The sequence below is a fragment of the Pan troglodytes genome, chromosome 5 (genome assembly GCF_028858775.2).
Source record: "Pan troglodytes isolate AG18354 chromosome 5, NHGRI_mPanTro3-v2.0_pri, whole genome shotgun sequence".
Taxonomy (NCBI): Eukaryota; Metazoa; Chordata; class Mammalia; order Primates; family Hominidae; genus Pan; species Pan troglodytes.
This window is the reverse complement of record NC_072403.2, coordinates 33444042-33471513: the sequence shown is the minus strand read 5'-3', so window position 1 is coordinate 33471513 and position 27472 is coordinate 33444042. Positions and strand designations below refer to the sequence as shown.

At 42.4% G+C, this 27472-nt stretch overlaps 4 non-coding genes across 4 annotated transcripts; all 4 read right to left on the bottom strand.

Annotated features, from left to right (window-relative positions):
• Nucleotides 1-292: 292 nt before the first annotated feature.
• On the bottom strand, nt 293-374 carry TRNAS-AGA (transfer RNA serine (anticodon AGA)). Its single transcript has one exon. It is a non-coding gene; the product is annotated as a tRNA-Ser (tRNA).
• A 10357-nt stretch (nt 375-10731) lies between these two features.
• Nucleotides 10732-10813, bottom strand: TRNAS-AGA (transfer RNA serine (anticodon AGA)). Its single transcript has one exon. It is a non-coding gene; the product is annotated as a tRNA-Ser (tRNA).
• A 13699-nt stretch (nt 10814-24512) lies between these two features.
• On the bottom strand, nt 24513-24584 carry TRNAD-GUC (transfer RNA aspartic acid (anticodon GUC)). The gene has a single exon. It is a non-coding gene; the product is annotated as a tRNA-Asp (tRNA).
• A 651-nt stretch (nt 24585-25235) lies between these two features.
• Nucleotides 25236-25317, bottom strand: TRNAS-AGA (transfer RNA serine (anticodon AGA)). Its single transcript has one exon. It is a non-coding gene; the product is annotated as a tRNA-Ser (tRNA).
• Nucleotides 25318-27472: the final 2155 nt, after the last annotated feature.

The following is a 27472-nucleotide window of genomic DNA, read 5'->3' as shown; positions in this document are numbered from 1 at the left end:
CTATCAAGACTTGTAACAGGTATAGGCTTCAGGAGGGTTTGGAAGGCAGGGAAACGAGAGGCGTCCCCAAGAACCGTACAAAGGTACCGCTAAAGGGAAAATGACCAGGTATCTGCTAATTAAGGCACCCATAATCTTATGAAAATAGTAGGTATTCAGTAACTTCCACCCTCCATTGTTGTGGGGTTTCAGGATCGGGGAAGTACCAAACAAATTCAGTTCGCAACACGTGAGTTGGCTTAAATTTCTTTCTTCTAAATTTTCTGTTGTTAATTATCTAAAACCTGGAACTCGTAGTCGGCAGGATTCGAACCTGCGCGGGGAGACCCCAATGGATTTCTAGTCCATCGCCTTAACCACTCGGCCACGACTACACGGAATCACAATGTTTTTTTTCACGGTATAGACATGACAAAATGCAAATCAGGATAATTACTATCTAGGTACAAGAAAATGGGCTTTGTGAGTTGAACGCAAACTTTCAGGTACAACGAGAGTTTGGTTAAAAAAAAAAAACAAAAAAAGCCAACCTCCTGTGCCACCTGGACAAGAGCACTGAAATGAGAGTACTCCCGCGTGAGGATGAGCATCATCAGCGTTCCAAACAGAATACAAACTTCACGTTAGTAAACAGTGAGCGAGCTCCCGTCGGCGCCCGGAAGTAGGCTGTGGTCTGAGCTCTGGCAGTGGAGTCTCTGCAACTGGAACTAAACTTTGCTAATTAAGAAGTGGACTGAGACCCTAACTTACGGCCTCCACTTATCTATTGCCTTTGAACAGCCTGTCTTCCGATAGCCCTGGACACTTGTAGGTAATTGAAGACAGAATGGAAGATTGCATAACTTGTGGGAAATCAGCACTTTGATCAAAGTGGAAAATGGGCAGAAACAGCTGGTGATTTACATGATTTACATGGTTACGATGCAAGGATGTCCACTGTGGCATTGTTTGTATATAGCATGTAAATATGCTAACTAGTAAGGGAATGGTGTGATGCATTCCTATCACAGGGTACTATGCAGCTGTTAAAGAATTAGATTCTTATCGTTTTACTTGGAAATGTGTGTAAACTTTAATCCACAAAATAGCGAACATAAATAGTTCTATTTATATCGAATGAACCCCCAAATTAAAGTCCATTAAAAACATCCGAAGGGACGCTCACCAATCTAACAAAAGAGCAAAATGGAATGTAAGTGAGAGATTAAAATATCAATTTCGATTACTTTTGTATTCTTTACATTTGTCATAAAAACAATCTGCATTATTTATATAATTGGAAAATTAAAAATGGAAAAACAGACTGCATTAATTATATAATTGGAAAATTAAAAATGGAAAAACAGGCTAAAATATGCCATTGCATACTTACGCATTTAAAAAGTGGTTGTGTAAAAACAAAAAAGTTAATACTAATTTATCTGAGGTGTTGAATCATAGCTCCTCATCGTTTTCTTCTTTTAGCTCTTCTCTCTCTTTTTTTTTTTTTCTTTTTTATTGATCATTCTTGGGTGTTTCTCGCAGAGGGGGATTTGGCAGGGTCACAGGACAATAGTGGAGGGAAGGTCAGCAGATAATCAAGTGAACAAAGTTCTCTGGTTTTCCTAGGCAGAGGACCCTGCGGCCTTCCGCAGTGTTTGTGTCCCTGGGTACTTGAGATTAGGGAGTGGTGATGACTCTTAACGAACATGCTGCCTTCAAGCATCTGTTTAACAAAGCACATCTTGTACCGCCCTTAATCCATTCAACCCTGAGTGGATACAGCACATGTTTCAGAGAGCACAGGGTTGGGGGTAAGGTCACAGATCAACAGGATCCCAAGGCAGAAGAATTTTTCTTAGTACAGAACAAAATGAAAAGTCTCCCATGTCTACCTCTTTCTACACAGACACGGCAACCATCCGATTTCTCAATCTTTTCCCCACCTTTCCCCCCTTTCTATTCCACAAAACCGCCATTGTCTTCATGGCCCGTTCTCAATGAGCTGTTGAGTACACCTCCCAGATGGGGTGGTGGCCGGGCAGAGGAGCTCCTCACTTCCCAGTAGGGGCGGCCGGGCAGAAGCGCCCCTCACCTCCCGGACGGGGTGGCTGGCCGGGCGGGGGGCTGACCCCCCACCTCCCTCCCGGACAGGGCGGCTGGCCGGGCAGAGGGGCTCCTCACTTCCCAGTAGGGGCGGCCGGGCAGAGGCGCCCCTCACTTCCCCGACGGGGCGGCTGGCTGAGCGGGGGGCTGACCCCCCCACCTCCCTCCCGGACGGGGCGGCTGGCCGGGCGGGGAGCTGACCCCCCCACCTCCCTCCCAGACAGAGCGGCTGGCCGGGCAGAGGGGCTCCTCACTTCCCAGTAGGGGCAGCCGGGCAGAGGCGCCCCCCACCTCCTGGACAGGGCGGCTGGCCGGGCGGGGGGCTGATCCCCCCACCTCCCTCCTGGACGGGGCGGCTGGCCAGGCGGGGGGCTGATCCCCCCACCTCCCTCCCGGACGGGGCGGCTGGCCGGGCGGGGGGCTGACCCCCCCACCTCCCTCCCGGACGGGGCGGCTGGCCGGGCGGGGGGCTGACCCCCCACCTCCCTCTCGGACAGGGCGGCTGGCCGGGCAGAGGGGCTCCTCACTTCCCAGTAGGGGCGGCCGGGCAGAGGCGCCCCTCATTTCCCCGACGGGGCGGCTGGCCCGGCGGGGGGCTGACCCCCCCACCTCCCTCCCGGACGGGGCGGCTGGCCGGGCAGAGGGGCTCCTCACTTCCCGGTAGGGGCGGCCGGGCAGAGGCGCCCCTCACCTCCCGGACAGGGCGGCTGGCCGGGCGGGGGGCTGACCCCCCCACCTCCCTCCCGGACGGGGCGGCTGGCCGTGCGGGGGGCTGACCCCCCCACCTCCCTCCCGGACAGGGCGGCTGGCCGGGCAGAGGGGCTCCTCACTTCCCAGTAGGGGCGGCCGGGCAGAGGCGCCCCCCACCTCCTGGACAGGGCGGCTGGCCGGGAGGGGGGCTGATCCCCCCACCTCCCTCCCGGACGGGGCGGCTGGCCAGGCGGGGGGCTGATCCCCCCACCTCCCTCCCGGACGGGGCGGCTGGCCGGGCGGGGGGCTGACCCCCCCACCTCCCTCCCGGACGGGGCGGCTGGCCGGGCAGAGGGGCTCCTCACTTCCCAGTAGGGGCGGCCGGGCAGAGGCGCCCCTCACCTCCCGGACGGGGCAGCTGGCCAGGCGGGGGGCTAACCCCCCACCTCCCTCCCGGACGGGGCGGCTGGCCGGGCGGGGAGCTGACCCCCCCACCTCCCTCCCAGACAGAGCGGCTGGCCGGGCAGAGGGGCTCCTCACTTCCCAGTAGGGGCAGCCGGGCAGAGGCGCCCCCCACCTCCTGGACAGGGCGGCTGGCCGGGCGGGGGGCTGATCCCCCCACCTCCCTCCTGGACGGGGCGGCTGGCCAGGCGGGGGGCTGATCCCCCCACCTCCCTCCCGGACGGGGCGGCTGGCCGGGCGGGGGGCTGACCCCCCCACCTCCCTCCTGGACGGGGCGGCTGGCCGGGCGGGGGGCTGACCCCCCCACCTCCCTCCCGGATGGGGCGGCTGGCCGGGCGGGGGGCTGACCCCCCCACCTCCCTCCTGGACGGGGCGGCTGGCCGGGCAGAGGGGCTCCTCACTTCCCAGTAGGGGCGGCCGGGCAGAGGCACCCCTCGCCTCCCGGACGGGGCGGCTGGCCAGGCGGGGGGCTGACCCCCCCACCTCCCTCCCGGATGAGGCGGCTGGCCGGGCAGAGGGGCTCCTCACTTCCCGGTAGGGGCGGCCGGGCAGAGGCGCCCCTCACCTCCCGGACGGGGCGGCTGGCCGGGCGGGGGGCTGACCCCCCCACCTCCTTCCCGGACGAGGACGGAGGACGCTCCTCACTTCTCAGACGGGGTGGCTGCCGGGCGGAGGGGCTCCTCACTTCTCAGACGGGGTGGCTGCCAGGCAGAGGGTCTCCTCACTTCTCAGACAGGGCGGCCGGGCAGAGACGCTCCTCACATCCCAGACGGGGCGGCAGGGCAGAGGTGCTCCCCACATCTCAGACGATGGGCGGCCGGGCAGAGACGCTCCTCACTTCCCAGATGTGATGGCGGCCGGGAAGAGGCGCTCCTCACTTCCTAGATGGGATGGCGGCCGGGCAGAGACGCTCCTCACTTTCCAGACTGGGCAGCCAGGCAGAGGGGCTCCTCACATCCCAGACGATGGGCGGTCAGGCGGAGACGCTCCTCACTTCCCAGACGGGGTGGCTGCCAGGCAGAGGCTGCAATCTCGGCACTTAGGGAGGCCAAGGCAGGCGGCTGGGAGGTGGTTGTAGCGAGCCGAGATCACGCCACTGCACTCCAGCCTGGGCGCCATTGAGCACTGAGTTAACGAGACTCCGTCTGCAATCCCGGCACCTCGGGAGGCCGAGGCTGGCGGATCACTCGCGGTTAGGAGCTGGAGACCAGCCCAGCCGACACATCGAAACCCCGTCTCCACCAAAAAAAATACGAAAACCAGTCAGGCGTGGCAGCGCGCGCCTGCAATCGCAGGCACTCGGCAGGCTGAGGCAGGAGAATCGGGCAGGGAGGTTGCAGTGAGCTGAGATGGCAGCAGTACCGTCCAGCTTCGGCTCGGCATCAGAGGGAGACCGTGGAAAGAGGGGAGAGGGGAGAGGGGAGAGGGGAGAGGGGAGGGGGGGAGGGGAGAGGGGTAGCTCTTCTCTCTTTCAAATTTTCAAGCAAAGTATATGTATTTATTTGTATTTTTACTTGAAGTGTTCCCACTCTTCCTTAAGACTTGTAGTCTTAAGATGATTGTAATACCTTGTTATCTGTTTGAAGAAATAAGGAGTGGTGTGGCGTTGATATTGAACCAGTAAAAATAATGCTACTATCTAACTATTCTAAATTTCACATTTTAGAAAATGCCTTCACATTCAGGATCTCATGTAACTCTCAGAACAGTTCCATGAGGTGCTGCCACCCACTTTTACAATAAGAAAAATGTCCGGATAAGAGAAGTTTGTACATTCACAGGGCTACCGAGTATTGAAATCAAAGCATCTTACTCTGTATCAATTACTCTTTCCTTATAGAGATGGAAAATGACACCTTTAAGAAAAGAAAGGCACAGTCCTCTCAGCATTCAAAGGATAAATCCCACTTGGTCGCAGCATATCACCCTTTTTAAAAATTGCTGATTCAATTTGCTAACATTTGTTAAGAATATTTACACCTATTTCCATGAGGAACATTGGTTTGTAATTTTTTTTTTTCTCAAACTGTGATCTGGTGTTTGTTCACTTTGTTTTTGCTGAGGTAGGGCTATTTCATTTTTTATTTTTTATGGTAGCTTATTTTATTGAGGTAAAATATATATGTTTAATTTACCATCTTTACCATTTTTAAGTGTACAGTTCAGTAGAAATAAATACATTTATATTCTTTGTTTCCCTTCATCCCTCCCAAGTTTTGATATCAACTAATATTCAATTCATAAAATGAGTAGGAAAGTGTTCTCTACTTTTCCAGTTTCTGGAAAAGTTTATGTACACATGATATTATTTCCTCTTTAAATGTTTGGTAGACTCCACCAATGAAGCCATCTAGGCCTGGATTTTTCTTTTAGAGAGGTTTTTAATTATAAATTATATTTTTAACAGTTATATTACAATTCAGATTATTTCTTGAGTGGGTTTTAGTAGTTTCTACCTTTTGAGAAATTGATATATTTCATCTAATTTGTCAAATTAATTGGCATATTATCCAAAATATTCTTTTATTTTTTGTATAATCCAGGTAAATGTCCCCTGTTTCTTTCCTGCTACATTTATTTTCTGAGCAGTCCGACTGGAGATTTATCGATATTATTCATCTTTTCAAAGCACTGGTTTTTAGATTTCATCGATCTTCTCTATTGTTTTTCTATTTCATTCTCTTTTGCTCTTTAATATTTGTTCTCTTCCACTTACTTTGAATTTAATTTACTCTTATTTTTCTCGTTTGTTAAGGTGAAACTATAGATGATTGATTGACACTTTTTTTTTTTTTTTAAGGGTCTGGCTCTGTCACCCAGGCTGGGGAGCCGCTGGGGTGTAGTGGCATGATTTCTGCTTGCTGCAGCCTCCACTTCTCCAGCTCAAGCATTCTTCCCACCTCAGCCTCCTGAGTAGCTGGGACTGCAGTCACCCGCCAGCCACCAGCCTGGCTTGTCCCTCCCTCCCTCTCTTCCTTCCTTCCTCTCTCCCTTTCTCTCTTTCTTTCTCTCTCTCTCTCCCTCCCTCCCTTCCTTCCCTCCCTCTGACCTTTCTTTCTTTCTCTCTCCCTCCCTCCCTTCCTTCCTTCCCTCCCTCCGACCTTTCTTTCTCTCTCTCTCCCTCCCTTCTTTCCATCCCTCCTTCCCTCCTTCTCTTTTCTTTTCTTCCTTTCTTTCCTTCCTTCCTTCTCTCTCCTTCCTTCCCTTCCTTCCTTCCTTTCCTTCTTTCTCTTTCTTTCTTTCTCTTTCTTTCTTTCTTTCTCTCTCTCTTTCTTTCTTTCTTTCCTGTTTTCCTGTTCTTCTGGTAGAGACGGGATCTCGCCATGCTGCCCAGGCTGGTCTCAAATCCCTGGGCTCAAGCACTCCTCCTGCCTCAGCCCCTCAAAGTGCTGGGATTACAAGCATGAGCCACAGCACCTGGCCACTTTTTTCATAATAAGCTTTTTTTCTATGAAAAGCTTTAGCTGCATTTTGTTATATTTTGTTACCATTTTTATTTAGTTCAAAATAATTTAAATTTCCCTTGTGATATATTATTTGGTTTTAGATTATTTTGTCTAATTTCTGTTAATTGATTTCTGGTTTAATTCTGTTGTGGTCACAAAATATACTTTCTGTAATTTCAGTCCTTTTAAGCTTACTGTGACTTATTTTTTAGTCCAAAATAAGGTCTGTCTTGGTAAGTATTCTATGAGCGCTTGAAAAGAAAGTTTTCTGTTATTGCTGAGAAAAGCGTTATATAAATGTTAATGAGGTCAAATTTGTGGTAATGTGGTTCAAATCTTCTGTATTCGTACTGAATTTTCAGACTACTTGTTCTATCAATCACTGAGAAAGAAGTGTTAAAATTTCCAACTATCAGCCTGGCTCAGTGGCTCACGCCTGTAATCCCAGCACTTTGGGAGGCCAAGGGGGGTGGATCACCTGAGGTCAGGAATTTGAGACCAGCCTGACCAACGTAGTGAAATCCCGTCTCTACTAAAAATACAAAAATTAGCTGGGTGTGGTGGTGGGCACCTGTAATCCCAGCTACTCAGGAGGCTGAGGCAGGAGAATCACTTGAACCCGGGAGGCGGAGGTTGCAGTGAGCCGAGATGGCACCACTGTGCTCCAGCCTGGGCAACAGAGCAAGACTGTCTCAAAAAATAAATAAATAAATAAATAATAAAAAATATAATTTCCAACTGTATTTGAGTAATTTTTCTATTTCTCCTTGCAGTTAAGTAGGTTTTGCTACACATATTTTGAAGCACTATTTGTAGGTGCATACATGTAGGGTTGTTGTGGCAGCTTCTTGGTGCATTGACCTCTTTATCATTATTAAATGTTCCTCTTAATCTGATTATAGGCAGTAAATAGGGCAATTTCTTTCTCATTTTTTCCGTTTTCCCAGGTATCAAAATTAGTCACTGCCTATTGTCTATCTGAAGAAAATTGTTATGTATACTTTGTACAATTTTCCAGTTGTTTAAGGTGGTAGGGTAAGTCTGGTTTCTATTACTTTACCATGGGGAAGAAACAGGAGTCCTTTTGGCACTGGTCTTAAAATGACCAATTTCACTTTAATCCTGGTGGGATATCATCCTTTCCTTTGAGTTGTGTTTACTGATCCTCTTCCTCCATGATCCTTTTCTTGGCTATACACTTTACTGCACCTAATTTTATTCATAATTAACATTGCGAGAGTCAACAATTGCAACAGGTCCATGAAAAATAATTGGTTATTAGATACATGGAATCTTCTTTTATAAAATGTTTATTCAAGTTTTTGATCATTTAGTTGAGTCATTGATATGTAGCAGTCAATATTCAATAAAAGAAGCAGAACCACTGGGATGCACTTCAAGCTTCAGCGTTATAAAGACTGTGGGGCAGGTTATCAAGAAAGGAAGAAAGAGGTAAAGTGGGGAATATTAGAACAAGCTGGAACCCACAAGCATGAACTGGATCCCCACAGGATGAACTGAAATCTGTGTCAGCTCTTGTTGCCTCTCCTTGGTGTTGTAGTATTCTACAGAAGACAGGGTCCTTTGCTTGAAGCTAAACACAGACATTTTGTTCAAAAATTACAGAGGTTGAAGGAGAACCCACAGGAAGGTGGGGTAGTTGCAGGCACAAATACTGCCATGTGACAAGATAAGTCAGCAGGTGAGTTAGCATGAGCTACAAAATGACTGCTACTTAGCTTTCTTTCTCAAATCTTCTGCAAGAATATCTCTTGGGGACCATCCTAACCAGAGACACACAGAAAAAGAAATTCTGGGGAATGTAGTTCAGCCTGGCCAAGTTGATACCATAGCAGTGAAGATAATGTTTGGTATCAATTAAAAATAAAATTTAAATTTAAAAAATGTGTTAATATTTACATACATAATTAATAACGCTTAATTGTAGGTTTGCAATAAGTCATGATATACATGTTGTATAAGTCCTCCAACTTTGCTACCTTCTTTAATCTTTTCTTGTTTTTTTTTCTATTTTTTCTTTTCTTTGAATCTGTAAACTAGAGATTTTCTTGTTTTCTAAACTTGCTTTACCTTTAAAATATATTTTTGAAACTGCTAGTTAAACTTTAAAAAATACAGGCTCAGAACTTGACTAGGATTCATTGAACCTATTGATTAATTTGGAAATAGTTTTCATCTTGATGAAACTGAGTCTAACAAGACATACATGTTATTTTTCCTCCACTTCCTCCATTTAATTTCCACCAGCAACGTTTTATAGTTTTGTGTAGATTTCTTGCGTATCTTGCTAGATTTATTTTTATTTTATTTTATTATTATTATTTTTTGAGACAGAGTCTCACCCTGTCGCCCAGGCTGGAGTGCAATGGCATGATCTCCGCTCACTGCAACCTCCACCTCCTGGGTTGAAGTGATTCTCCTGCCTCAGCCTCCTGAGTAGCTGGGACTACAGGTGCATGCCATCACACCCGGTTAATTTTTGTATTTTTAGTAGAGATGGGATTTCACCATGTTGGTCAGGCTGGTCTTGAACTCCTGACCTCGTGATCCGACGCCTCGGCCTCCCAAAGTGCTGGGATTACAGGTGTGAGCCACTATGCCTGGCCGTTAGATTTATTGTCAAACTTTAAATTTTTTGCTGCTATTGGGAATGGAATATTTTAATTTTAATTTCCACTTATGCATATACACATTTTGGATATGGTCAGTAAAGAAAAGAAGAAACAGACAAATGATGTTCAATTATAGCTGAAAGTGAGCATCTATGTATTATTTCAAATGTGAGGTAGAGTGACTGAAGAAATAATTGTGCATAACTCTGCTGCACAATAATATCAATATCAATATTTTACATTTTAAACACTAACATTTAAATAACATAATGGTAATAATTAAAAATTAAATTAAAATGTTGATTAACATTTCAGATTTATTTTATATGCAAGAAGGGTATTCCTTGATTACAGACTTCAACGGTGGCTTCACAGAAAAGCTGATTTACCATTCAGAATTCAATGCACTTCTTCAACTTCTTCTTCCTTTAACTTATACTTTTCAAAATAACCAAATATAATGCAAAATAAGTAAGCTGCATAAATCACGTAATGAGTAATACAAAAGGTAAGTTGACAGTGGAGAAACTTAATAGACATCATCTTAATTCATCACTGTTAACATACGAGTATCAGTACGAATTAACATCATGTGCCACTGGATTTGAAGAATGGTAAAGGACCTTGCTTCACTTCTGTGGTATTGCTGCCAAAATAATCTGAATATAACTCGGAGGAAATAGCAGACAAATTCAAATTGAGGGATTGAGGGGGCTGACCCACCTTTTTTTTTTTTTTTTTTTTTTGAGACAGAGTCTCGCTATGTTGCCCAGGCTGGAGTGCAGTGGTGCAATCTTGGCTCACTGTAACCTCCACCTCCCAGGTTCAAGCGATTCTCCTGCCTCAGCCTCCCGAGTAGCTGGGATTACAGGCGCGCGCCACCACGCCTGGCTAAGTTTTGTATTTTTAGTGGAGACGGGGTTTCGCCATATTGGCCAGGCTGGTCTTGAACTGGCCTCAAGCGATCCGCCCACCTCGACCTCCCAAAGTGCTGGGATTAGAGGCGTAAGCCACCGCGCCCAGCCCTACTTTTCCAAGTGAGACGTATTTGTGAACACAAAGATGAGAGACACCTTATGAATATAAACATTCGTTTTCTTCCCGGGCGCAATTCCGTGAGGGAAATTCGAGGCAGGGGGTTCGAAGACAGGAAATCAGGCAGCATCGCCAAAACCTGCGTTTTGCTCATAGAAAATATTGCTTATTTTTAGGCAAATAAGAAGTAATGTTGGGATAACTGGCACGATGGGAACCCAGTGGCAGTAGATGTTTGAATGAGCGAGGCAGCTGGACAAGTCAAGTCAAGAAGTTTGCACCCTTGTGGTAGGAAATGGGTGGTAAGGATTTCCTTGTTAGGTAATTTCACACTGCCAAACAGATGGGTTAAGTTAGCTCACTGGGAGCAAAAACCACCCCGTAGTCGGCAGGATTCGAACCTGCGCGGGGAGACCCAAATGGATTTCTAGTCCATCGCCTTAACCACTCGGCCACGACTACAGCTGTGAAACTTCAGCCGTTGATAGATTGGTAAAATCACGTGTCAGGTGACGTGTGCAAACTTCTGTCTTTGGTGAGTTTTTTGGAAATGCTAAGGTGAAATGAGAATTCTAGGAAAGGAAGTCAGGATATCCTTGGTAATTGAGCGCCCTGCAATTAGAGAGAGTCCTCATCGCACAAGCATTAACGTTTCCAGCAAATACCCAGTCAGTCGAATAACATCCAGCGAGCGCCTGCCTACCCCGGGACCGGCCAGGCTTCTGTACTCGCCATAGCTGGCACCAAACCCAGCCGGTACCGACGGGGAGTCATGGCCAACTCTCCTCTGATCCGGGATGTTCGGACTTCCAGGAGCCCAAAGCTCCTCGGTGAATGACGGTGTTCGTAGGGGATTCCAGGCACGGAATCGCTTCCGCTGATTTGTGTCTTAGGTGGAGGGAGCGAAAAATTATGTGGAAAAGTCTCCTCTGTGTCCCTTCGTTGTGACATTAAGTCTTTTAGGCTCAGAATCTGGTTTGAGTTTTGGCCGACACAAGGGCTTCCCGCGTTGCTCTAAATTTAGTCAACTCAGCAAGTTTTCTTTTTCTCCCTCTTACATTTTGACCTTAATATCTCAATAACAGTGTTTTCCTAAGACCTGAGAGTGATTTTGTCTACCCCTCTTAGAGAATCTTAATCTAATTTTCTAAAGAAGAAAGAGAGGTAGAGGAAGAGGAGAAAAGGGAGAGTGGGCAGAGGAGGAGAAGAGAACGATGACAGAGGGGTCTATTGTGACATCTGAACGGAGGAGAGGAGAGGGGTGAAGAGAAGAGTGAAGGCAGGGTAAGGGGGAGTGAAGAAATATTGCTTTGCTATGGAAATATTAATAAAACCAACTATAAGAAATCCCATGGTTTAACGAAAGGGAGTCTGCTCTGAAGGGAGTATTAAGCTGAGTTTGGAGTAAGAGAACCAGATTCCCTATTTAACTGAGGAGTCTGTTATTTAAACTTTCTTGTTAAAATGAGTATCAGTCACATAAACCTCCTTTAAAAATCGTGTCAAGTTATGAAATGACTAAATACAAATTTAAAGGAAAATATAAGTTGTGATAGAAGGTGTTTCCATAGTCATATCATATGCCTTTTATTTGGTCTACACATTTTAACAAGCATATAACATTTTAATTAGATTCCTTCAGAACTCTAGTTTGAAGGGAGTTAAATACTGAAGAAATAACAGACTTTTCATGCTTAAAAAAATCATTAAAAAAGGAAACTTGCTGTGATTAATATTAATATGAACTGAATTTATTGAATCAATTCTTGTTTTGCTTAGAATAAAATGAACAGAGACTTGTGATAGCTTCAATCGTTTTTTGTTTTTTTTCTCCTCATTCATATGTGTGGACCAAAGCATGGCAGAATAGATTCAGGTAAAACAAATGAATCAGGGTTCACTTGTAGGAAACAAAACTATTCTAGACATTTTAGTCCCAAACTGAAAACAGTCCAAAGTCCATCAACAATAGAAAAGATAGTTGTTTTTCATACAAAGGAACAGTACAGCAATAAGAACAAAGAATTTTCAATTACACACAAATTGGAAGAATCTCACAAACATAATATTGAAGTGATGCCATACACAAAGGCATACATGCTTTTGTTCATATGTACTGTAGCTCAAAACAAACTAAACAAATCTGTGGTGTTAGAAATCAGGAAGGTGATTGTTGAAGGTAATTACACTGAGAAAGGCCATGAAGAGACTTGTTGGAGATCGTGGGGATGGTTCTATTTCTCAGTCTGAGTTCTGGGTTCATAGGTGTGTTCACTTTGTGAAATTTCTTGAGCTGTATAATTATGATACAGATACCTTTCTGTATCAATATTGTGTTATATGTCAATTAAAAATGTACTTAGGCAAGGTGTGGTGGCTCACATATGTAATTGCAGCCCTTTGGGAGGCCGAGGTGGGAGGATCACTTGAGGCCAGGCATCCAAGACCAACCTGGGCAACAGCCTGGGCAACGAAGCAAGACCCTTATCTCTACAAAAAAAAAAATTAATTAATTTAATTAATTGATTGATTTATTTTATTTTTGAGATGGAGTCTCACTCTGTTGCCCAGGCTGGAGTGCAGTGGCACAATCTCCGCCTCCTAGGTTCAAAGGATTCTTCTGCCTCAGCCCTATGAGTAACTGGGATTACAGGCACACGCCACCATGCCCAGCTAATTTTTGTATTTTTAGTAGAGACGAGGTTTCGCCATATTGGCCAGGCTGGCCTTGAATTCCTGACCTCAGGTGATCCACCTGCCTCAGCCTCCCAAAGTGCTGAGATTATAGGCATGAGCCACTGTGCCCGGCCAAACTAAATAATAAAAAAACTGTACCTAAGAATCAAAACCTCTCAAACTATTTTAAATAAAACGGGATTAATAAAGAATATAGAGGCTTACAAAATTTTTAGAAGACAGGGATGGAGGAAGGTATCAGTTCTAATTTGATTCTGCAGGAATTGTTCCCAAAATAACCTCGAAGAAATAGTCTCCATCGAGGCTGTTGTTGTTCCCACAATCAAGAAAGTAGGAACTCAAGATGCTTTCACTAGAATTGTTCATTTCAGGTAAGTCTGTCAGTGATTTGTGCCCAGGTCTTAATTTATAAAGATGATGGAGTGAAGACAGAGAGGTCAATGCCATTGAAAGAAAATTATAATGTTATTCACAGTTTCCCTAGAAACGAGAAGTGCAGCACACCATGCAGGGCCACACTGGGAAGTACCAGTGTCACCCAGGAGGCAGAAAGGAGTGAAAAGGAAGGCATAAATTAAAGTCTTTGTTGGGGTTTCCATGGGAAAGGCAGGGCAGATCAGGGTAAACAGTTTAGAATTGGCTAGTTTGAATAATTCTGGCAGGCTTTGGATATAGAGGCTGTCCCTGGTTGTCTGATATTTGGCCCTTAGTTGACTTACCCCAGGGGAAATATTGGCTTAGTGTGTGAGTTAGATAAAGGAGGTCATTCAAAGTATGGGCTCTGGATAGCAGGAGAAGTAAATAACTTTGGCTATAGTTTGGCCCCTCTGATCAACGATGCCAAATGGATCAATGGATGCCAAATAGACAAATACAGGCTCAAAGAAAACACAGAGCAGTCAGAAAGCAATTTACATTTCTAAACAAGTTGCCAAATTCTGTTGCTGCTGGTCTGGGAACCGTACTTTGAGAATCACATTTTGCAGAGCACAGCATGCCTCCCAGATGTGAATGAGCAAACTGATGCTCCTTATGTTGTGTTCCTCTGCAGAAAACCTCGAGCCCATGACAATGCTTGTGAACATAAAAAAACAGAAACAGAAGGCTCCTTATTTCCATATTTGAAAATCCTGAGGCAAAGCTTAAATCACACCCAGAACCCTAACTGCAAGAGTTGGAGAAATGTTGTTCTCTCTAGCCTCTGGTCTAGGAAGGCTCACTTGAAGGAGATGGAGATGGTTACTACCAATCTACTATACCCTGTACAGATGTTGAAGCTGAAATGTTTTGCCAAAATAGAGGGCCTTCCCAGAGGATTAAAAGTAATGTCAGTATTGCACTGAGGAGGAACTTTCACTGTCCTTGAAAGAGGACCCAGTGTAACAGACTGGTGTATTAGTCCATTTTCACATGTTCCAGGGCAGGAAGCATCCAGCATGGGAGAAAGATGTGGGCTGATGGGCTAGGCCCATCTCGTCTCTTCAAGTTTTTCTGCCTGCTTTATATTCGCTGGTGGCTAATTAGATGGTTCCCACCCAATTAACGGTGGGTCTGCCTTCCCCAGCCCAGTGACTCAAATGTTAATCTCCTTTGGCAACACCCTTACAGACACACCCAGGATCAATATTGCATCCTTCAATCCAATCAAATCGACAATCAGTATTAACCATCACACTAGACATGAATCCTTTGTCATAAATATGTATTACAAATATCTTCTTCTATTCTGTGCTTTGCCTTTTTACATTGTTGATGGTGTCTTTGGATGACTGAAGTTCTGAAGTCTAAAAGAAAGTCAGTTTATCAATCTGTTTCTTTTATAGTTATTGCTTTTTGTGCTTATTAAACAGGAAGTATTTGCCAACCCAAAGTTCATGAAGATAGTTCATTGTTTTCCTTTATAACTTTTATTATTTTAACTTGAACATTTGGATTTTTAATCTATCTTGAATTTTTTTAGGGAATAATTTAAGGAAGACGTCAGTGCCCACATGGTCTTCCTTTGTATATCCAGTTGATTCAGCACCACCTTTGGAAAAATCTCTCTTTCCCTGATTGAATTGCATTGTATGTGGTTTTACATAGGTAGATCCATTTTGTTTCATCGGTCTCTATCTTTATGTCAGTAACACTCTTTCTTAATCAGTGTATCTTCAGAATAAAATAAATCTCATTATGTGGTAGTGAAAGTCCTTCAGATTTGCTCTTCCTCTGAAAGACTTCCTTGGTGATTCTAGGTCCTTTCCAGTTGCACATGTGTTGTAGAAACAACTTGTCAATTCTACCAAAAGTCCTGTTTCAATATTTTATTTCAATTACATTGAATCTGAGCCTTTCAATCAATGAATACGTTATATCCCTTCACTTATTTTGATATTTAAAAACTTCTGTGCACAGTGATTTGTAGCTATTAATGTACCACTCACATATTTTTATTACATTTATTATTGTATTTATTATTAGGTTATTGATAGTGTTCTTGATATTGTAAATCACAGTTTTAAAATGTATTGTCTATTTTTTCAAAGTATATATGAATACAACATATATTTGAATATTGGTTTTTGTACCCAGCAAACTTATTTTCACTTAATGATTCTAATGATTTGTAGATTTTAGAGATTTTTCAAATACATAAATACATTATCTGCCAATGATGGCAGTCCTATTTCTTCATTTCAATTTTAATATCTTTTAATACTTTGTCTTATGTAATGACCTAAGATGCCCAATACAATGTTGAATAGCAGTGGTGATAGTGGTCATGCTTGTCTTGGTCCCAGTATCTGGGAGAAAGTGTTAAATATTTACTATAATTAGGATATTAAATGTAGGATTTTGTATATATGCATTCTGGGATTAAGAAATTTCCTTTCTATACATAGATTGCTTTTTTTTTTTAACCAACGTGGTGTTGAATTTTGTCAAATACTTTTACTGCATCTACTGATATGATTATTTGGTTTTTTCTCTTATACTTTGTGGTAAATTTAAAGTGATTGATTTTTTATATTAAAAAATTCGTGTTACTGAAACACACATTACAGCTTAACATTTGACTGTTCTTTCTGCATATTACTGGGTCTGATTGCTCTTACCGTCTTTAGTGGTTTTATATCTAGAATGTTTAACACAAAGATTGACTTGTAATTTCTTCTTTAGTAATTCCTTGTCAAGTTTTAGTATGAAGATTATGCTGGCCCTATAAAAAGAATTGTGAAGAGTTTTCATTTTTTCTATTTTCCGAAAGAGTATGTGTATATTAGATCTTCCTTAACGTTTTAAGATTTCAGCAATGAAGCCATTTTTGCATAGTGTTTGCCTGCTTTGTCTGAAGGTGTTATAGGCTGAATTGTGTCCCCTCAAAATTTACCTGTTGAAGTCCTAACCCCCAGTACCTCAGAATATGACTGTATGTGGAGATGGAACCTTTAAAGAAGTGATTGAGTTTAAATGAGACCATTAAGGTGGGCCCTAATCTGATCTGACTGGTGAAAAATAAAGATAATTTAAGTCAAACAAAAGTTGAGGCAATATCTCATTAACAGATGTGTATTACAAGACATAATAAAGGTTTTGTTTGTTTGTTTGTTTGTTTGTTTTTGAGACAGGGTCTTGCTCTGTCACCCAGGCTGGAGTGCAGTGGCATGATCTCGGCTCACTGCAGCCTCCGTCTCCCAGGTTCAAGTGATTCTCCTGCCTCACCCCCCTGAATAGCTGGGATTACAGGGGCCCGCCACCATGCCCAGCTAACTTTTGTATGTTTAGTAGAGACAGGGTTTCACTATGTTGTCCAGGCTGGTCTCGAACTCCTGACCTCAGATGATCCGCCCGCCTCAGCCTCCCAAGGTGCTGGGATTACAGGTGTGATCTACCACGCCCAGCCAACAAAGGGTTTTCTCGAGGCTAAAGTAAAACGAAAAATCTGAAAGTTGGAATTAATAAAAGAATTAGCATGGTAGCTGGTTTCATGATCAAGATACAAAAATTCAAATGTATTTGTATATTAAAAACAAACAAGTGAAAATTAAAAATTAAAAGTTTGGCTGGGCGCGGTGGCACATGCCTGTAATCTCAGCATTTTGGAGGCCAAGGCGGGCGGATCACCTGAGGTCAGGTGTTCGAGACCAGCCTGGTCAACATGGTGAAACCCCATCTCTACTAAAAATACAAAATATTAGCTGGGCCTGGTGGTGTGCGCCTGTAGTCCCAGCTACTCGGGAGGCTGAGGCAGGAGAACAGCTTGAACCCGGGAGGCAGAGGTTGCGGTGAGCCAAGATCACACCACTGCACTCTAGCCTGTCAACAGAGGGAGACTCAAAAAAAAAAAAAAAAAAAAAAGTGAAAGAGTTGCATACAGTGATTGGAATAAATGTTTAGGCCGGGCACAGTGGCACATGCCTTTAATCCCAGCACTTTGGGAGGCTGAGGCGGGGAGATCATTTGAGGTCAGGAGTTCGAGACCAGCCTGGCTAACATTGTGAAACCCTGTCTCTACTAAAAATACAAAACTTAGCTGGGCGTGGTGGTATATGCCTGTAATCCCAGCTACTCGGGAGGCTGAGGCAGGAGAATTGCTTGAACCTGGGAGGCGGAGGTTGCAGTGAGCCAAGATCGTGGCACTGCACTCCAGCCTGGGCAACAGAGTGAGATTCCATCTCAAAAAAAAAGAAAAAAAAAAAAAAAAGAAAGAAAAGAAAATTAGCTGGGTATGGTGGCACACACCTGTAGTCCCACCTACTCAGGAGGCTGAGGCAGGAGGATCTCTTGAACCTGGGAGTGGGAGGGTGCAGTGAGCCGAAATTGTGCCACTGTGCTCCAGCCTGGGCGACAAAGTGAGAACCTGTCTGAAAAAAACTAAAAACACAAAATAAAATAAAATAAAACAAAAATAAGTAAATTAAAATTAAAAGTTCCAGTTTCAATATCATAAAAATTGTCAACTGCCTAGGGGCAAATCTTAAAATGATGTGCTTATAGCTACGTTAAACATTTTATGTATAAATAAAAATTAATTCAGGAGAACAAGAATAATATAAATATTTCTCAACCTAAAAAGAGGCAAGAGAGTAAGAATCAGAGAAGAACATATTGCTGAAATTAAAAGGATAGCAAGATGGTACACTTAAACTCAACTAAATATGTTTTGAATATACACAGACTAAATATTTCAATTAAAAAATAGATTGGGCCGGGCACGGTGGCTCACGCCTATAATCCCAACACTTTGGGAGGCCGAGGTGGGCAGATCACGAGGTCAGGAGTTCGAGACCAGCCTGGCCAACATGGTGAAACCCTGTCTGTATACTAAAAATACAAAAATTAGCTGGGCGTGGTGGTGGGCGCCTGTAATCCCAGCTACTGGGGAGGCTGAGGGAGGAGAATTGTTTGAATCCAAGAGGCGGAGGTTTCAGTGAGCCAAGATCACACCATTGCACTCCAGCTTTAGCGACAGGGTGGGACTCTATCTCAAAAACAAACAAACAAACAAACAAAACAGATTGGGCCTGGTGCAGTGGTTCCTGCCTGTAATCCCAGCACTTCGGGAGGCTGAGGTGGGTGGATCTTGTGAGCCCAGAAGTTAGAGACCAGCCTAGGCTATATAGGATATTAATCTAGATATTAATTATTTGATGGCTTCAGATATAGATATAGATATAGATATAAATATAGATATTGTAAATGCCGTTTCCATTCCTTGGCTGTGTTTTCACTCTTTTAATGCTGTCTTTTGCAGCCAATACATCCCTTATTTAAAATAAGCCCAATGCATCTTATTTTATGATTTATGTTCCTAATATACTGTTTGAGAAATCTTTGCCTAGCCCAAGATCATGAAGATGTTCTACTGTGTTTTCTTCTAGAAATTTTATCTTTTTTTCTATCACATTGATGTCTATTATATAATAAAATAATTTTGTTTATAATGTGACATAGGGGTCAAGGTTTATTTTTACTCTATGTGATTAAAAAGATCATTCTTACTTGACTGAATTGACCTACGTATTTTGTAAATTGGCAGCATAAGTTTTCAAGCTTAGTTAATCTTCTACAATATTGACATGATTTTTCAAATTCCTTTGCATTTACAAAAATATACTTAATTTCCACAAAAATACATGCTGGTATTTTGATTGGGATTTCATTGAATCTATTGATCAATTTAGGAAAAATTAATATCCTAACAATATTAAATCTTCCTAATTATAAACCTGATACATCACTTCATTTATTTAAGTCTTCTTTAATTTATCCCAGTAATGTTTTTTAGTTTTTATTATAGTTTTTTTGCACACTTTTTTTACATTTATTAATGCTGTTGTAAATGGAACTTTTTGTTGTTGTTTTGTGAAACAGTATCTCACTTTGTCACCCACGCTGGAGTGTAGTGGCATGGTCATGGCTTACTGCACCCTTGACCTTCCAGGTTCAAGCGATCCTCTTACCTCAGCCTCCCAAGTAGCTGAGACCACAAATGTGCACCACCACGCCTGGCTAATTTTTTTAAACAATGTTTTTGTAGAGATAGGCTCTCACTATATTGTCTAGTCTCAAACTCCTGGGCTCAAGAGACTTTCCTGCCTCTGCCTCCCAAAGTGCTGGGATTACTGGTGGGAGCCACTGCACTCATCCTCAAAAATTGACTTTTTAAAATTTCATTTTTCATTTGTTTGTTGCTAGTATACGTGAGCATATTTGATATTTTGTATGTTGACCATGAAGTCAGTACCATGCTAAATTTACTTACTAATTCCAATCATTTTTTAGATTCTTCTCAGTTTTGTACACTCATAATCAAGTTCTAATAATGAAGGCTGTATTTCCCAATATTAATATCAATCATTTATTTTTCTTATTTTACTGCAGTAGCTACTATTGCCACCATAGTATTGAATAGAAGTGATAATCGTGGGCATTCTTGTCATGTTCCCAAACTCAGGTTCATCGTAGGTGTTTTGTAGTTAAGATTTATTAGACTAAAGAAATTCCCCTTTATTCTCATTTTGAGAGTTTTTAATCATGAATTATTGAATTTTATCAAATGCTTAGTCTATGTCTACTAAGATGAAAATTTGGTTTTTATATTTATTCTATTAATGTGGCAAATTACATTTTAAAAAGTTAAACCAAATTTCCATTTCTAGAGTAAATCTGATTTGAATATAATGTTTTGACTTTTAAAATAATATGCTTTATTTACTTTGCTAATATTTTGGTAAAAAGTTTTGAGTCTATGTTTAAAAGAAATATTGGCTTGTAATATTCTGTTCTTGTACTCTCTTTCTGGGTTTTGGTATCAGAATTATGTCTGTGTAGTTAAATTAGCTGAACAATGTTTTCTCTTTTTCAGTTCTCTGAATAGCTTTCTGAAAGACTGATATTATTTATCTCTTACTTGTATGTGGGAATTCACAAGTGAATCTACCTACGCCTGGAAGTGTATATGAGTGGCTCTTTAAATTATGGATTTAATTTTTCCAATAAGTATAGGGCAATAAAGATTTCCTATTGCTTTTGGTGTCAGTTGTGGCATATTGTTTGTCTTTTTTTCTTTCTTTCTTTTTTTTTTTTTTGAGATGGAGTCTTACTCTGTGGCCCAGGCTGGAGTGCAGTGGCGTGATCTTGGCTCACTGCAACCTCTGCCTCCCGGGTTCAAGCAATTCTTGTGCCTCAGCCTCCAGAGTAGCTGGGATTACAGGCATGTGCCACCACGCCTGGCTAATTTTTGTATTTTTAGTAGAGACAGGGTTTCACCATGTTGGCCAGGCTGGTCTCAAACTCCTGACCTCAGGTGATCCACCTGCCTCGGTCTCCCGAAGTGCTAGGATTACAGGCGTGATCCACTGCACCTGACCATATTGTGTTTTTCAAGGAATGTATCTATTTCATCAAATGTTTCACATATATTGACATAAACACATTTATAATACCTCTTTCTTGTTTTTAAAATATCTTTAGGGTGTATATATGTGTGCATGTATATATATATATATATATATATATATATATATATATACACACACACACACACACATACATATAATCTGTTTCATTCCCAATGCTAGTATTCATGTGTTATCTTACCCTCTTTTTAAAATCAGTCTTATTCAGGGTACATTCGTTTTATCAATCTTTTCAAAGAACCAAACTTTTACTTTGTTGATTTTCTGTGATGTATGTTTGCTTTCCATTTTATTGATTTCTGCACTTATTTTTAATAGCTCCTTGTACTTTTTGCATTTAAATTGCTGGCTTTTTATAGTCTCTTGAGTTAGATCATGGATTTTCAATCTTTCTATTGTTGTAATACATGTAGTTAAAAGTAAAAATTGTTCTCTATAAACAGCTTTAGATGCATTAGACAAATTATGATACGTCTTATTTTCATTATCTTTCAGCTTAAAACATTTAAAAATTTATATTGTGTTTTCTTCCTTGACCTGTAGAGTGTAGGACACAAACTGCTTTATTTCAAAACATTCAGAGTCTTCTGGTAGTTTTTCCGGGATACAACAAAGACTGAAGCTTTGTTACAATTTGTCTAGTTTAGTTTTTCCTTGCTGTGAAGGCATAGCCTTACTCCTTTTATGTGGTCCTTACTTTAAAGGTTTATCACTTAGTGCTAAGGGTTAGTATTTCTGAAGTCTCAAAACAACAGCCATTTTACCAATGGGGCTCCAACTGGGAGAGGCATGAACATCAACCTCTGTCTCCCTAGAACCATGCACTACTGGATCTCTACAGATCATTAGCCTTCCAGTTGCTCTTTCCTGTACTGGAACATCTTCCTGTGTAGGTACAACTTAGGAATTAGCCAGTAATATAAGGAGAATTTATAATACAAATTTGAGATCTTTCTCTGTGGTTCCCTCATCACTTGAATTTTGACCATCAAGTTCTATGCACGTTGGTAGCCCCAAACTCTGACCAGTATCTCCTTAGTCCAGCACAACTGCCTCTTTCCACATGAGGTCTATTCCATAATGGTGCAATACGGGACACACCTTCAGGAGGAAAGCACTTTCAAATGTGCAAACTCATATAATGTGCTTCCCTTCTCTCAAGGATTGTAGTTTGTCAAGCCTTGCCTGGGTTGACAGCTTATCAGTGCCTTCAAACAGTTGCTTTAAGTCGGGCTTGGTGGCTCACACCTGTAATCCCAGCATTTTGGGAGGCTGAGGCAGGTGGATCACGAGGTCAGGAGTTCAAGACCAGCCTGGCCAACATGGTGAAACCCTGTCTCTACTCAAAATACACGCCTTCAATCCCAGCTACTCGGGAGGCTGAGCCAGGAGAATGGCTTGAACTCAGGAGGCAGAGGTTGTGGTGAGCCAAGATTGCGCCATTGCACAGCAGCTTGGGCGATAGAGCGAGACTCTGTCTCAAAAAAAAAAAAAAAAAAAAAAGCCAGAAACAAACAAACAAACAAAACAATTGCTTTATAGTTCTTATCCACGATGAATCATTTTTCTTCTAGATTAAAAAAGAAATAATAGATTAAAAGGAAGTAATAGAGACAAACGAGATTCAATGTTAGGTGAAAAGGATGGGGCATCAATCACTCTACTGTGCAACAGTCTTAACGGAAAAAAGAATCCATTGGCTGAAAGTGTTGCACAATAATATTAACTTTTAAATTTGATGGCCAAAATTTCATGACAAAATGTTAATAATTATTATTTTTCTTTTTTTTTTTTCGAGACAGAGTCTTGCTCTGTCGCCCAGGCTGGAGTGCAATGCTGCAATCTTGGTTCACTGCAACCTCCGCCTCCCGGGTTCAAGTGATTCTCCTGCCTCAGCCTCCGAGTAGCTGGGATTACAGGTGCCCGCCACCACACCCAGCTAATTTTTGTATTTTTAGTAGAGATGGGGTTTCAGCAGGTTGGCCAGGCTGGTATCAAACTCCAGGCCTCAGGTGATCCACCCGCCTCAGCCTCCCAAAGTGCTTGGATTAGAGGCATGAGCCACCTCGCCTGGCCAATAAGTGTTTTTAAAACAAAATCAGACATATTGTTATATGCTGGAAGAGTATTCTTTCATTAAAGAAGCAATGCTGTTGGCTTTGATTATGGCTCACAAAAATATTGCTTTTAATATTCATCCATTCAGCGTTGGTCGAGGGTACATACTAGGTACACTTCTAATTCCTACCTTATTATAAAGGAGCTTAGAATGATTTGGATTTCGCCATACCTTTCCATTTTATATTGTCGTTGCTGTTTTGAAATTTAGTACCATTTGTTTTCATATTCCAACATGTAATCATTACGAAACAATGTTGTTTCAGGCATTCACTCTTTATGTAGCTTTTGTCACATGTTATGAATTTTCTTGCTCACTCATAACATTTTGAATCCCACTCCTTCATCAGTTCTAAATTCCTATTCATTAATGTAGTCATCACTCTTGTCATATGTATTGTTCAAAATTGTATATTTGCCCTTTTACATTTTAATTCGTATATTTTCATTTATAGTTTTATTAGGCTTTCTCCTTTTAACTTTCCATTCTGAAATTATTTTAGACTGACAGACACAGTACATGAATAATACAGATAATTCCTGAGCACCCTTCACCCCAATTCCCTCAATATTAGCACATTAAGGATATTCCTATATTTTCTTTTCCTTCTCTCTCTCATATATATACATACATGTATATTTCTGAACTATTTGACAGTGAGTTTGAAGACACATACCTCCCCTTACCCTTAAATACGTATTTTGTAAATAGGTGTGAATTTTCTTAAAGACATTTTGTTCTATAACAATAGAACAATTAATACAATCAGGAATTCACATTCATAATATTATAAAATCTATAGACTTTATTGAGATTTCACCAACTATTTCAATAATGTCCTTTAAGATAAAAATTCCAGACCATATGTTGCTGTCATATCTTTAAGATCTTCTATAATGTGGACTATTTAGTCAGCCTTTCTTTGTGTTCTGTAACTTTGTTATTTTATTTGTTTGTTTATTTATTTATTTATTTATTTTTCCTCCCTGCTTGCCTGTTACTAGGTTGATGCAAAAGTAATTGCAGTTTTTGAGGCGTACAAGTCAGTTATTTTGTTAAAATCTCCCTCAATATGGGTTTGTCTGATGTTTTCTGATTTAGATTACATATTTTTGCCAAGAATACCACAAAAGTGACGTTGTGCTCTCATGAGCACATCCTATAAAAAAGGTATATAATGTAGATTCATCCCAATACTGATTCAATCACTTGGTTAAGATGGTATCTACCCGGTTTCTCCACTGTGATGGAGATTACAGTGGAGAGTGGAGATTTTCTTGCTATTACAGAACCTCATGATTTCTACAGCTTATGGTTTTTGCGACCAGTATTTCGTTGGTTTGAAAGAACTCTGCTAAAGAAAGAGAGAACCCAACATTTGCCCAGAAGACCAGAGACTGTGTTTACCGGAAGTGTGCTTTTCTAAAAAAACTTAAGCCTCCTCCCCGTCGGGGAATCGAACCCCGGTCTCCCGCGTGACAGGCGGGGATACTCACCACTATACTAACGAGGAATTGACGTAAAAATGCGGCTCTTAGGAAATCCCTGTGAAGTTACTCGCTATTGTCCATCTTTCTTTGCTCTGCAGTCACACGTTTCCCCTACCAAATATACGCAAGGCAATTCAGCGAACGTGTCTCCGCCCAACCGCGAATCCTCTCCAGTTCCTCCTTCATTCCTCGGACGCTTTGTCAGACCCTTTTAAAAAAGAACTCTCGCTAGCCACCTTTGTGACGCACTGGTTTCCGTCTATCTTCAACCATGGTTGGAGCCCTAGCTAACATAGGAGTTAAAAATCCCGAAAGGTGCATCGGTTGGTTTCAAAGACAGGAAAAGCAGAGGTGGGACCAATACCTGCGCTCCGTTGAGGTAAAATAGATAAAGAGTCTGCAGATGTATTTTTAAAGTTCAGGATGCGTCAAGTGGCACGCAGAAGCTTTATCACGAGTTCCCTCGCCCCCAAACTGAAAGCAAATATGACATCGTATTTCCTCTCTGAAGTAAATAGATTCCTCTCTGTTCTCAGTAAAACATCCCGAAGTCGGCAAAAGTTCAGGCTATGTTAGGTGGCACGCAGAGACTCTATCACGACTTTCTTTACTCCCAAACTGGAAGCAAATGTGAGATCCTATTTCCTCGCTGAACTGTTCTCAGTAAAACATCCCGTAGTCGGCAGGATTCGAACCTGCGCGGGGAGACCCCAATGGATTTCTAGTCCATCGCCTTAACCACTCGGCCACGACTACACGAATGGAGAAAGCTCCCTTCACGTCTTTAAACAGAATTTACACCAGCTAACTGACAAGGAAGAATCAAAAGAACAAAATACGGTAAAAATGGTTTCCTGGGCAAGAAACTGGAGTCTGCGAATTCATTAGAAACTCTGACGTGAAGTGCAAGTTGGATAAGACAAGCCAACCTCTCTGGGGCAGCCGCAAGGAGTCCTTGCCCTATCAGCAGTACCATTTCCAGAAAACTAGAGACCACTGTACCTCTCTCACCTGGACCCAAACTGACCCCGCAAGGAAGTGGAATCAGACCCTCACCCTAAATCTGGGCCTGACACATTTAGTTTTTGTTTGAAACTTCCTCTCATTGAGGCTCCTTGATGAATGCTAATGGCTTTCAAGAAGGGACTAACTTTTGATTTGTGTCTGAACTGGAGCGCCAGAAAATGATGCAGAAAAGCCTACTTGCACTTTCTTGCTCTGATGAGGTCCCTAAGTCTCTAGGCTCACACCAACCCAAGGGAGTATATCTACCCGGTCGCGTTTGCACGGCATTTTGCATTTCACAATGCGCTTCCACGCTTCAGTTGGGTTAAGAAAGAAATTTATAGATTGTTCATGAGTTCCCATGGAACCAGGTTACCTATCAAAAGGAAGATCCTACTTTGATTTTTGGCCAAGGCAGACGCTCCTTCTCTCAAAATCTAACCCACGCAGTATGTTTTCTTTTCCTCTTGTGCTTCCGTCTTGAAGTCTAAAGCTGCCGGTCCTGGAGTTTCCCTGAGCCCTTCGGATGCACAGATTATTGTAATTGGCTTTCATCTACTTCTTGGAACCATATACTAATCTAAGAAAAGAGGGAAACAATCGCAAGCTAAGAAATCATGTCGACTAAGTAGATAAATGAGGAAGAGGGACAAGAAGGAAGAGGAAAAGAAGAAAGTGACCAGAAAGGAGAAGAGAGAAAGGAAGGAGGGACAGGAGGTAGAAAGAAGAGGATGAAGGAGAAAGAAGAGGAGGAAGAGGAAGAGGAGAAACGAACGAAGAGCGGGAAGGGAAGAGACAGAGATTTTCTGAGGACCCTTGTTAGAGCTCAGAAAACGATACCCCAAAGTATGGCTCTTGGAAGTGCTGAGTACTTTGAACTAAAGAAGCAACCTCAGAATCAAAGTCTCTCTGACCTTCCGCAGCCCCACTGCCTCCTGATCCTCTTTCTTTCTTGAATGGCAGGGAGGGGCTTTCACTGAAGTTTCCCTTATTTGACTTACGGAGGTTCCTCCAGAAGGAAAGAGATTGTCATGAACCCTCTCCTGGAATCTGTATTAACCAGAGAAGATTAACTCAGATCCCAGGAGAGAAAACTAAAGGTCTCCATGCCCGGGACATCTCGCCCAGCCAGACTTCAATTCTTTTCTTCACCACCTATTCTGAGGGCTGCTACTTGAGAGACTTTATCTGTTTAATAAGACAAGCTTTGTTCCCAGAGCTGTTCCTGCCCTGACCCTCACATTGCTTCTCGCCACCACCTTCCAGGAGCCTTCAAGCTCCTATTTCTTTATGTAGCTCCAAGTCCTATTTAAGCTTCAACCATCTGCCCCTTCTTTGAGTCTCACTTACACTTTCTGGGACCCCTGTGCATATGTGCATAATAAATGTGTATGCCTTTTCTTCTGTTAATCTGTCTACTAGCAGCTTTATTTCTCAGACTCAAATATCCAACCTCCAGAAGGGAGAAAAAAGATTCTCTCACCCCTACAGGCTCAAAAGAAGACTAAAAGAAATTCACTAGTTTTATGGAAGACCATAATTTGAGGGAATAGACATGAAGCAGTTTGATGGGGTAGCCAGGTGTCCATACAAATATAAGTTGTGCTATAGATTGTTGTTCATAGTTCATGCATATCACATCCTTTTTATTTGGTGGACATATTTTTATCAAGCATATCTTTATTTTTTTTGCTGAAATCATTTGCAACTCCAGCTTTGAATAAAGTTAGATACCAAAGAAATATCAAATCTCTTTTAAGAAATTTAAAAAAATTTTTAGAATCAGGGTCTTACTCTATCACACAGACTGGAGTGCAGTGGCACCATCATAGCTTACTGTAACCTGAACTCTTGGGCACAAGCCATCCTTCTGCCTCAGCCTCCAGAGTAGCTAGGAATAGAAGCA